Below are 12389 nucleotides of genomic sequence, written 5' to 3'. Positions count from 1 at the left end.
AACGACATACTATACTATGACGTTTTTTATGACTTTTGGAGTTCGAAAAAAATGTTGACTTTTTTTGCCCGAAAAAAACGACATACTATACTATGACGTTTTTTATGAGTTTTTATGACATTTTTAGGTCGAAAAAATTTTGACTTTTTTTGCCTGAAAAAAACGACATACTATACTATGACGTTTTTTATGAGTTTTTATGACATTTTGAGGTCGAAAAAAATGTTGACTTTTTTTGCCCGAAAAAAATGCCATACTATACTATGACGTTTTTTATGAGTTTTTATGACATTTTGAGGTCGAAAAAAATGTTGACTTTTTTTGCCCGAAAAAAATGACATACTATACTATGACGTTTTTTGAGTTTTGGAGGTCGAAAAAAATGTTGACTTTTTTTGCCTGAAAAAAACGCCATACTATACTATGGCGTTTTTATGAGTTTTTATGACATTTTGAGGTCGAAAAAAATGTTGACTTTTTTTGTCCGAAAAAAACGCCATACTATACTATGACGTTTTTTATGACTTTTGGAGGTCGAAAAAAATGTTGACTTTTTTTGCCCGAAAAAAACGCCATACTATACTATGACGTTTTTTATGACTTTTGGAGTTCGAAAAAAATGTTGACTTTTTTTGCCTGAAAAAAACGACATACTATACTATGACGTTTTTTATGAGTTTTTATGACATTTTGAGGTCGAAAAAAAAATGTTGACTTTTTTTGCCCGAAAAAAACGACATACTATACTATAACGTTTTTTATGACTTTTGGAGGTCGAAAAAAATTTTGACTTTTTTTGCCCGAAAAAAACGACATACTATACTATGACGTTTTTTATGACTTTTGAGGTCGATAAAAATGTTGACTTTTTTTGCCCGAAAAAAACGACATACTATACTATGACGTTTTTTATGAGTTTTTTTGACATTTTGAGGTCGAAAAAAATGTTGACTTTTTTTGCCCGAAAAAAACGACATACTATACTATGACGTTTTTTATGACTTTTGGAGGTCGAAAAAAACTTTGACTTTTTTTGCCCGAAAAAAACGCCATACTATACTATGACGTTTTATATGACTTTTGGAGGTCGAAAAAAATGTTGACTTTTTTTGCCCGAAAAAAACGCCATACTATACTATGACGTTTTTTATGAGTTTTTATGACATTTTGAGGTCGAAAAAAATGTTGACTATTTTTGCCCGAAAAAAACGACATACTATACTATGACGTTTTTTATGACTTTTGGAGTTCGAAAAAAATGTTGACTTTTTTTGCCCGAAAAAAACGACATACTATACTATGACGTTTTTTATGAGTTTTTATGACATTTTTAGGTCGAAAAAAATTTTGACTTTTTTTGCCTGAAAAAAACGACATACTATACTATGACGTTTTTTATGAGTTTTTATGACATTTTGAGGTCGAAAAAAATGTTGACTTTTTTTGCCCGAAAAAAATGCCATACTATACTATGACGTTTTTTATGAGTTTTTATGACATTTTGAGGTCGAAAAAAATGTTGACTTTTTTTGCCCGAAAAAAACGACATACTATACTATGACGTTTTTTATGACTTTTGGAGGTCGGAAAAAATGTTGACTTTTTTTGCCCGAAAAAAAGCCATACTATACTATGACGTTTTTTATGAGTTTTTATGACATTTTGAGGTCGAAAAAAATGTTGACTTTTTTTGCCCGAAAAAAAGGACATACTATACTATGACGTTTTTTGAGTTTTGGAGGTCGAAAAAAATGTTGACTTTTTTTGCCCGAAAAAAACGCCATACTATACTATGGCGTTTTTATGAGTTTTTATGACATTTGGAGGTCGAAAAAAATGTTGACTTTTTTTGCCCGAAAAAAACGCCATACTATACTATGACGTTTTTTATGACTTTTGGAGGTCGAAAAAAATGTTGACTTTTTTTGCCCGAAAAAAACGCCATACTATACTATGACGTTTTTTATGACTTTTGGAGTTCGAAAAAAATGTTGACTTTTTTTGCCCGAAAAAAACGACATACTATACTATGACGTTTTTTATGAGTTTTTATGACATTTTGAGGTCGAAAAAAATTTTGACTTTTTTTGCCTGAAAAAAACGACATACTATACTATGACGTTTTTTATGACTTTTGAGGTCGAAGAAAATGTTGACTTTTTTTGCCCGAAAAAAACGCCATACTATACTATGACGTTTTTTATGACTTTTGGAGGTCGAAAAAAATGTTGACTTTTTTTGCCCGAAAAAAACGACATACTATACTATGACGTTTTTTATGACTTTTGGAGTTCGAAAAAAATGTTGACTTTTTTTGCCCGAAAAAAACGACATACTATACTATGACGTTTTTTATGAGTTTTTATGACATTTTTAGGTCGAAAAAATTTTGACTTTTTTTGCCTGAAAAAAACGACATACTATACTATGACGTTTTTTATGAGTTTTTATGACATTTTGAGGTCGAAAAAAATGTTGACTTTTTTTGCCCGAAAAAAATGCCATACTATACTATGACGTTTTTTATGAGTTTTTATGACATTTTGAGGTCGAAAAAAATGTTGACTTTTTTTGCCCGAAAAAAATGACATACTATACTATGACGTTTTTTGAGTTTTGGAGGTCGAAAAAAATGTTGACTTTTTTTGCCTGAAAAAAACGCCATACTATACTATGGCGTTTTTATGAGTTTTTATGACATTTTGAGGTCGAAAAAAATGTTGACTTTTTTTGTCCGAAAAAAACGCCATACTATACTATGACGTTTTTTATGACTTTTGGAGGTCGAAAAAAATGTTGACTTTTTTTGCCCGAAAAAAACGCCATACTATACTATGACGTTTTTTATGACTTTTGGAGTTCGAAAAAAATGTTGACTTTTTTTGCCTGAAAAAAACGACATACTATACTATGACGTTTTTTATGACTTTTGGAGGTCGAAAAAAACTTTGACTTTTTTTGCCCGAAAAAAACGCCATACTATACTATGACGTTTTATATGACTTTTGGAGGTCGAAAAAAATGTTGACTTTTTTTGCCCGAAAAAAACGCCATACTATACTATGACGTTTTTTATGAGTTTTTATGACATTTTGAGGTCGAAAAAAATGTTGACTATTTTTGCCCGAAAAAAACGACATACTATACTATGACGTTTTTTATGACTTTTTAGGTCGAAAAAAATGTTGACTTTTTTTGCCCGAAAAAAACGACATACTATACTATGACGTTTTTTATGACTTTTGGAGGTCGGAAAAAATGTTGACTTTTTTTGCCCGAAAAAAACGACATACTATACTATGACGTTTTTTATGACTTTTGGAGGTCGAAGAAAATGTTGACTTTTTTTGCCCGAAAAAAACGACATACTATACTATGACGTTTTTTATGACTTTTGGAGGTCGAAAAAAATTTTGACTTTTTTTGCCCGAAAAAAACGACATACTATACTATGACGTTTTTTATGACTTTTGGAGGTCGGAAAAAATGTTGACTTTTTTTGCCCGAAAAAAACGACATACTATACTATGACGTTTTATATGACTTTTGGAGGTCGAAAAAAATGTTGACTTTTTTTGCCCGAAAAAAACGCCATACTATACTATGACGTTTTTTATGAGTTTTTATGACATTTTGAGGTCAAAAAAATTTTGACTTTTTTTGCCCGAGAAAATCGACATACTATACTATGACGTTTTTTATGACTTTTGGAGGTCGAAAAAAATGTTGATTTTTTTTTTCCGAAAAAAACGCCATACTATACTATGACGTTTTTTATGAGTTTTTATGACATTTTGAGGTCGAAAAAAATGTTGATTTTTTTTGCCCGAAAAAAACGACATACTATACTATGTGGTTTTTTATGACTTTTGGAGGTCGAAAAAAATGTTGACTTTTTTTGCCCGAAAAAAACGACATACTATACTATGACATTTTTTATGAGTTTTTATGACATTTTGAGGTAAAAAAAAAGTTGACTTTTTTTGCCCGAAAAAAACGACATACTATACTATGACGTTTTTTATGACTTTTGGAGGTCGAAAAAAATGTTGACTTTTTTTGCCCGAAAAAAACGACATACTATACTATGACGTTTTTTATGACTTTTGAGGTCGAAAAAAATGTTGACTTTTTTTGCCCGAAAAAAACGACATACTATACTATGACGTTTTTTATGAGTTTTTTTGACATTTTGAGGTCGAAAAAAATGTTGACTTTTTTTGCCCGAAAAAAACGACATACTATACTATGACGTTTTTTATGACTTTTGGAGGTCGAAAAAAACTTTGACTTTTTTTGCCCGAAAAAAACGCCATACTATTACTATGACGTTTTATATGACTTTTGGAGGTCGAAAAAAATGTTGACTTTTTTTGCCCGAAAAAAACGCCATACTATACTATGACGTTTTTTATGAGTTTTTATGACATTTTGAGGTCGAAAAAAATGTTGACTATTTTTGCCCGAAAAAAACGACATACTGTACTATGACGTTTTTTATGACTTTTGAGGTCGAAAAAAATGTTGACTTTTTTTGCCCGAAAAAAACGACATACTATACTATGACGTTTTTTATGACTTTTGGAGGTCGAAAAAAATTTTGACTTTTTTTGCCCGAAAAAAACGACATACTATACTATGACGTTTTTTATGACTTTTGGAGGTCGGAAAATATGTTGACTTTTTTTGCCCGAAAAAAACGACATACTATACTATGACGTTTTTTATGACTTTTGGAGTTCGAAAAAAATGTTGACTTTTTTTGCCCGAAAAAAACAACATACTATACTATGACGTTTTTTATGAGTTTTTATGACATTTTGAGGTCGAAAACAATGTTGATTTTTTTTGCCCGAAAAAAACGACATACTATACTATGTGGTTTTTTATGACTTTTGGAGGTCGAAAAAAATGTTGACTTTTTTTGCCCGAAAAAAACGACATACTATACTATGACATTTTTTATGAGTTTTTATGACATTTTGAGGTAAAAAAAAAGTTGACTTTTTTTGCCCGAAAAAAACGACATACTATACTATGACGTTTTTTATGACTTTTGGAGGTCGAAAAAAATGTTGACTTTTTTTGCCCGAAAAAAACGACATACTATACTATGACGTTTTTTATGACTTTTGAGGTCGAAAAAAATGTTGACTTTTTTTGCCCGAAAAAAACGACATACTATACTATGACGTTTTTTATGAGTTTTTTTGACATTTTGAGGTCGAAAAAAATGTTGACTTTTTTTGCCCGAAAAAAACGACATACTATACTATGACGTTTTTTATGACTTTTGGAGGTCGAAAAAAACTTTGACTTTTTTTGCCCGAAAAAAACGCCATACTATACTATGACGTTTTATATGACTTTTGGAGGTCGAAAAAAATGTTGACTTTTTTTGCCCGAAAAAAACGCCATACTATACTATGACGTTTTTTATGAGTTTTTATGACATTTTGAGGTCGAAAAAAATGTTGACTATTTTTGCCCGAAAAAAACGACATACTATACTATGACGTTTTTTATGACTTTTGAGGTCGAAAAAAATGTTGACTTTTTTTGCCCGAAAAAAACGACATACTATACTATGACGTTTTTTATGACTTTTGGAGGTCGAAAAAAATGTTGACTTTTTTTGCCCGAAAAAAACGACATACTATACTATGACGTTTTTTATGACTTTTGGAGGTCGGAAAATATGTTGACTTTTTTTGCCCGAAAAAAACGACATACTATACTATGACGTTTTTTATGACTTTTGGAGGTCGAAGAAAATGTTGACTTTTTTTGCCCGAAAAAAACGACATACTATACTATGACGTTTTTTATGACTTTTGGAGGTCGAAAAAAATTTTGACTTTTTTTGCCCGAAAAAAACGACATACTATACTATGACGCTTTTTATGACTTTTGGAGGTCGGAAAAAATGTTGACTTTTTTTGCCCGAAAAAAACGACATACTATACTATGACGTTTTATATGACTTTTGGAGGTCGAAAAAAATGTTGACTTTTTTTGCCCGAAAAAAACGACATACTATACTATGACGTTTTATATGACTTTTGGAGGTCGAAAAAAATGTTGATTTTTTTTGCCCGAAAAAAACGCCATACTATACTATGACGTTTTTTATGAGTTTTTATGACATTTTGAGGTCAAAAAAATTTTGACTTTTTTTGCCCGAGAAAATCGACATACTATACTATGACGTTTTTTATGACTTTTGGAGGTCGAAAAAAATGTTGATTTTTTTTTTCCGAAAAAAACGCCATACTATACTATGACGTTTTTTATGAGTTTTTATGACATTTTGAGGTCGAAAAAAATGTTGACTTTTTTTGCCCGAAAAAAACGACATACTATACTATGTGGTTTTTTATGACTTTTGGAGGTCGAAAAAAATGTTGACTTTTTTTGCCCGAAAAAAACGACATACTATACTATGACGTTTTTTATGACTTTTGAGGTCGAAAAAAATGTTGACTTTTTTTGCCCGAAAAAAACGACATACTATACTATGACGTTTTTTATGAGTTTTTTTGACATTTTGAGGTCGAAAAAAATGTTGACTTTTTTTGCCCGAAAAAAACGACATACTATACTATGACGTTTTTTATGACTTTTGGAGGTCGAAAAAAACTTTGACTTTTTTTGCCCGAAAAAAACGCCATACTATACTATGACGTTTTATATGACTTTTGGAGGTCGAAAAAAATGTTGACTTTTTTTGCCCGAAAAAAACGCCATACTATACTATGACGTTTTTTATGAGTTTTTATGACATTTTGAGGTCGAAAAAAATGTTGATTTTTTTTGCCCGAAAAAAACGACATACTATACTATGACATTTTTTATGAGTTTTTATGACATTTTGAGGTCAAAAAAAAGTTGACTTTTTTTGCCCGAAAAAAACGACATACTATACTATGACGTTTTTTATGACTTTTGGAGGTCGAAAAAAATGTTGACTATTTTTGCCCGAAAAAAACGACATACTATACTATGTGGTTTTTTATGACTTTTGGAGGTCGAAAAAAATGTTGACTTTTTTTGCCCGAAAAAAACGACATACTATACTATGACGTTTTTTATGACTTTTGGAGGTCGAAAAAAATGTTGACTTTTTTTGCCCGAGAAAATCGCCATACTATACTATGACGTTTTTTATGACTTTTGGAGGTCGAAAAAAATGTTGATTTTTTTTTTCCGAAAAAAACGCCATACTATACTATGACGTTTTTAGGAGTTTTTATGACATTTTGAGGTCAAAAAAAATGTTGACTTTTTTTGCCCGAAAAAAACGACATACTATACTATGACGTTTTTTATGACTTTTGGAGGTCGGAAAAAATGTTGACTTTTTTTGCCCGAAAAAAACGACATACTATACTATGACGTTTTATATGACTTTTGGAGGTCGAAAAAAATGTTGACTTTTTTTGCCCGAAAAAAACGCCATACTATACTATGACGTTTTTTATGAGTTTTTATGACATTTTGGAGGTCGAAAAAAATGTTGATTTTTTTTTTCCGAAAAAAACGCCATACTATACTATGACGTTTTTTATGAGTTTTTATGACATTTTGAGGTCGAAAAAAATGTTGACTTTTTTTGCCCGAAAAAAACGACATACTATACTATGTGGTTTTTTATGACTTTTGGAGGTCGAAAAAAATGTTGACTTTTTTTGCCCGAAAAAAACGACATACTATACTATGACATTTTTTATGAGTTTTTATGACATTTTGAGGTCGAAAAAAATGTTGACTTTTTTTGCCCGAAAAAAACGCCATACTATACTATGACGTTTTTTATGACTTTTGGAGGTCGAAAAAAATGTTGACTTTTTTTGCCCGAAAAAAACGCCATACTATACTATGACGTTTTTTATGACTTTTGGAGTTCGAAAAAAATGTTGACTTTTTTTGCCCGAAAAAAACGACATACTATACTATGACGTTTTTCATGACTTTTTGAGGTCGAAGAAAATGTTGACTTTTTTTGCCCGAAAAAAACGCCATACTATACTATGACGTTTTTTATGACTTTTGGAGTTCGAAAAAAATGTTGACTTTTTTTGCCCGAAAAAAACGACATACTATACTATGACGTTTTTTATGAGTTTTTATGACATTTTTAGGTCGAAAAAAAAATGTTGACTTTTTTTGCCCGAAAAAAACGACATACTATACTATAACGTTTTTCATGACTTTTGGAGGTCGAAAAAAATTTTGACTTTTTTTGCCTGAAAAAAACGACATACTATACTATGACGTTTTTTATGACTTTTGGAGGTCGGAAAAAATGTTGACTTTTTTTGCCCGAAAAAAACGACATACTATACTATGACGTTTTTTAAGACTTTTGGAGGTCGAAGAAAATGTTGACTTTTTTTGCCCGAAAAAAACGACATACTATACTATGACGTTTTTTATGAGTTTTTATGACATTTTTAGGTCGAAAAAATTTTGACTTTTTTTGCCTGAAAAAAACGACATACTATACTATGACGTTTTTTATGAGTTTTTATGACATTTTGAGGTCGAAAAAAATGTTGACTTTTTTTGCCCGAAAAAAATGACATACTATACTATGACGTTTTTTGAGTTTTGGAGGTCGAAAAAAATGTTGACTTTTTTTGCCCGAAAAAAACGCCATACTATACTATGGCGTTTTTATGAGTTTTTATGACATTTTGAGGTCGAAAAAAATGTTGACTTTTTTTGCCCGAAACAAACGCCATACTATACTATGACGTTTTTATGACTTTTGGAGGTCGAAAAAAATGTTGACTTTTTTTGCCCGAAAAAAACGCCATACTATACTATGACGTTTTTTATGACTTTTGGAGTTCGAAAAAAATGTTGACTTTTTTTGCCCGAAAAAAACGACATACTATACTATGACGTTTTTTATGAGTTTTTATGACATTTTGAGGTCGAAAAAAATTTTGACTTTTTTTGCCTGAAAAAAACGACATACTATACTATGACGTTTTTTATGAGTTTTTATGACATTTTGAGGTCGAAAAAAAAATGTTGACTTTTTTTGCCCGAAAAAAACGACATACTATACTATAACGTTTTTTATGAGTTTTTTTGACATTTTGAGGTCGAAAAAAATGTTGACTTTTTTTGCCCGAAAAAAACGACATACTATACTATGACGTTTTTTATGACTTTTGGAGGTCGAAAAAAATGTTGATTTTTTTTTCCGAAAAAAACGCCATACTATACTATGACGTTTTTTATGAGTTTTTATGACATTTTGAGGTCGAAAAAAATGTTGATTTTTTTTGCCCGAAAAAAACGACATACTATACTATGTGGTTTTTTATGACTTTTGGAGGTCGAAAAAAATGTTGACTTTTTTTGCCCGAAAAAAACGACATACTATACTATGACATTTTTTATGAGTTTTTATGACATTTTGAGGTAAAAAAAAAGTTGACTTTTTTTGCCCGAAAAAAACGACATACTATACTATGACGTTTTTTATGACTTTTGGAGGTCGAAAAAAACGTTGACTTTTTTTGCCCGAAAAAAACGACATACTATACTATGACGTTTTTTATGACTTTTGAGGTCGAAAAAAATGTTGACTTTTTTTGCCCGAAAAAAACGACATACTATACTATGACGTTTTTTATGAGTTTTTTTGACATTTTGAGGTCGAAAAAAATGTTGACTTTTTTTGCCCGAAAAAAACGACATACTATACTATGACGTTTTTTATGACTTTTGGAGGTCGAAAAAAACTTTGACTTTTTTTGCCCGAAAAAAACGCCATACTATACTATGACGTTTTATATGACTTTTGGAGGTCGAAAAAAATGTTGACTTTTTTTGCCCGAAAAAAACGCCATACTATACTATGACGTTTTTTATGAGTTTTTATGACATTTTGAGGTCGAAAAAAATGTTGACTATTTTTGCCCGAAAAAAACGACATACTATACTATGACGTTTTTTATGACTTTTGAGGTCGAAAAAAATGTTGACTTTTTTTGCCCGAAAAAAACGACATACTATACTATGACGTTTTTTATGACTTTTGGAGGTCGAAAAAAATTTTGACTTTTTTTGCCCGAAAAAAACGACATACTATACTATGACGTTTTTTATGACTTTTGGAGGTCGGAAAATATGTTGACTTTTTTTGCCCGAAAAAAACGACATACTATACTATGACGTTTTTTATGACTTTTGGAGGTCGAAGAAAATGTTGACTTTTTTTGCCCGAAAAAAACGACATACTATACTATGACGTTTTTTATGACTTTTGGAGGTCGAAAAAAATTTTGACTTTTTTTGCCCGAAAAAAACGACATACTATACTATGACGCTTTTTATGACTTTTGGAGGTCGGAAAAAATGTTGACTTTTTTTGCCCGAAAAAAACGACATACTATACTATGACGTTTTATATGACTTTTGGAGGTCGAAAAAAATGTTGACTTTTTTTGCCCGAAAAAAACGCCATACTATACTATGACGTTTTTTATGAGTTTTTATGACATTTTGAGGTCAAAAAAATTTTGACTTTTTTTGCCCGAGAAAATCGACATACTATACTATGACGTTTTTTATGACTTTTGGAGGTCGAAAAAAATGTTGATTTTTTTTTTCCGAAAAAAACGCCATACTATACTATGACGTTTTTTATGAGTTTTTATGACATTTTGAGGTCGAAAAAAATGTTGATTTTTTTTGCCCGAAAAAAACGACATACTATACTATGACATTTTTTATGAGTTTTTATGACATTTTGAGGTCAAAAAAAAGTTGACTTTTTTTGCCCGAAAAAAACGACATACTATACTATGACGTTTTTTATGACTTTTGGAGGTCGAAAAAAATGTTGACTATTTTTGCCCGAAAAAAACGACATACTATACTATGTGGTTTTTTATGACTTTTGGAGGTCGAAAAAAATGTTGACTTTTTTTGCCCGAAAAAAACGACATACTATACTATGACGTTTTTTATGACTTTTGGAGGTCGAAAAAAATGTTGACTTTTTTTGCCCGAGAAAATCGCCATACTATACTATGACGTTTTTTATGACTTTTGGAGGTCGAAAAAAATGTTGATTTTTTTTTTCCGAAAAAAACGCCATACTATACTATGACGTTTTTAGGAGTTTTTATGACATTTTGAGGTCAAAAAAAATGTTGACTTTTTTTGCCCGAAAAAAACGACATACTATACTATGACGTTTTTTATGACTTTTGGAGGTCGGAAAAAATGTTGACTTTTTTTGCCCGAAAAAAACGACATACTATACTATGACGTTTTATATGACTTTTGGAGGTCGAAAAAAATGTTGACTTTTTTTGCCCGAAAAAAACGCCATACTATACTATGACGTTTTTTATGAGTTTTTATGACATTTTGGAGGTCGAAAAAAATGTTGATTTTTTTTTTTCCGAAAAAAACGCCATACTATACTATGACGTTTTTTATGAGTTTTTATGACATTTTGAGGTCGAAAAAAATGTTGACTTTTTTTGCCCGAAAAAAACGACATACTATACTATGTGGTTTTTTATGACTTTTGGAGGTCGAAAAAAATGTTGACTTTTTTTGCCCGAAAAAAACGACATACTATACTATGACATTTTTTATGAGTTTTTATGACATTTTGAGGTCGAAAAAAATGTTGACTTTTTTTGCCCGAAAAAAACGCCATACTATACTATGACGTTTTTTATGACTTTTGGAGGTCGAAAAAAATGTTGACTTTTTTTGCCCGAAAAAAACGCCATACTATACTATGACGTTTTTTATGACTTTTGGAGTTCGAAAAAAATGTTGACTTTTTTTGCCCGAAAAAAACGACATACTATACTATGACGTTTTTTATGAGTTTTTATGACATTTTGAGGTCGAAAAAAATTTTGACTTTTTTTGCCTGAAAAAAACGACATACTATACTATGACGTTTTTTATGACTTTTGAGGTCGAAAAAAATTTTGACTTTTTTTGCCTGAAAAAAACGCCATACTATACTATGACGTTTTTTATGACTTTTGGAGGTCAGAAAAAATGTTGACTTTTTTTGCCCGAAAAAAACGACATACTATACTATGACGTTTTTTATGACTTTTGGAGGTCGAAAAAAATTTTGACTTTTTTTGCCCGAAAAAAACGACATACTATACTATGACGTTTTTTATGAGTTTTGGAGGTCGGAAAATATGTTGACTTTTTTTGCCCGAAAAAAACGACATACTATACTATGACGTTTTTTATGACTTTTGGAGGTCGAAGAAAATGTTGACTTTTTTTGCCCGAAAAAAAAGACATACTATACTATGACGTTTTTTATGACTTTTGGAGGTCGAAAAAAATTTTGACTTTTTTTGCCCGAAAAAAACGACATACTA

The sequence above is a fragment of the Toxotes jaculatrix genome, chromosome 24 (assembly GCF_017976425.1).
Source record: "Toxotes jaculatrix isolate fToxJac2 chromosome 24, fToxJac2.pri, whole genome shotgun sequence".
Lineage (NCBI taxonomy): Eukaryota > Metazoa > Chordata > Actinopteri > Toxotidae > Toxotes > Toxotes jaculatrix.
This window is presented reverse-complemented; position numbering follows the sequence as displayed.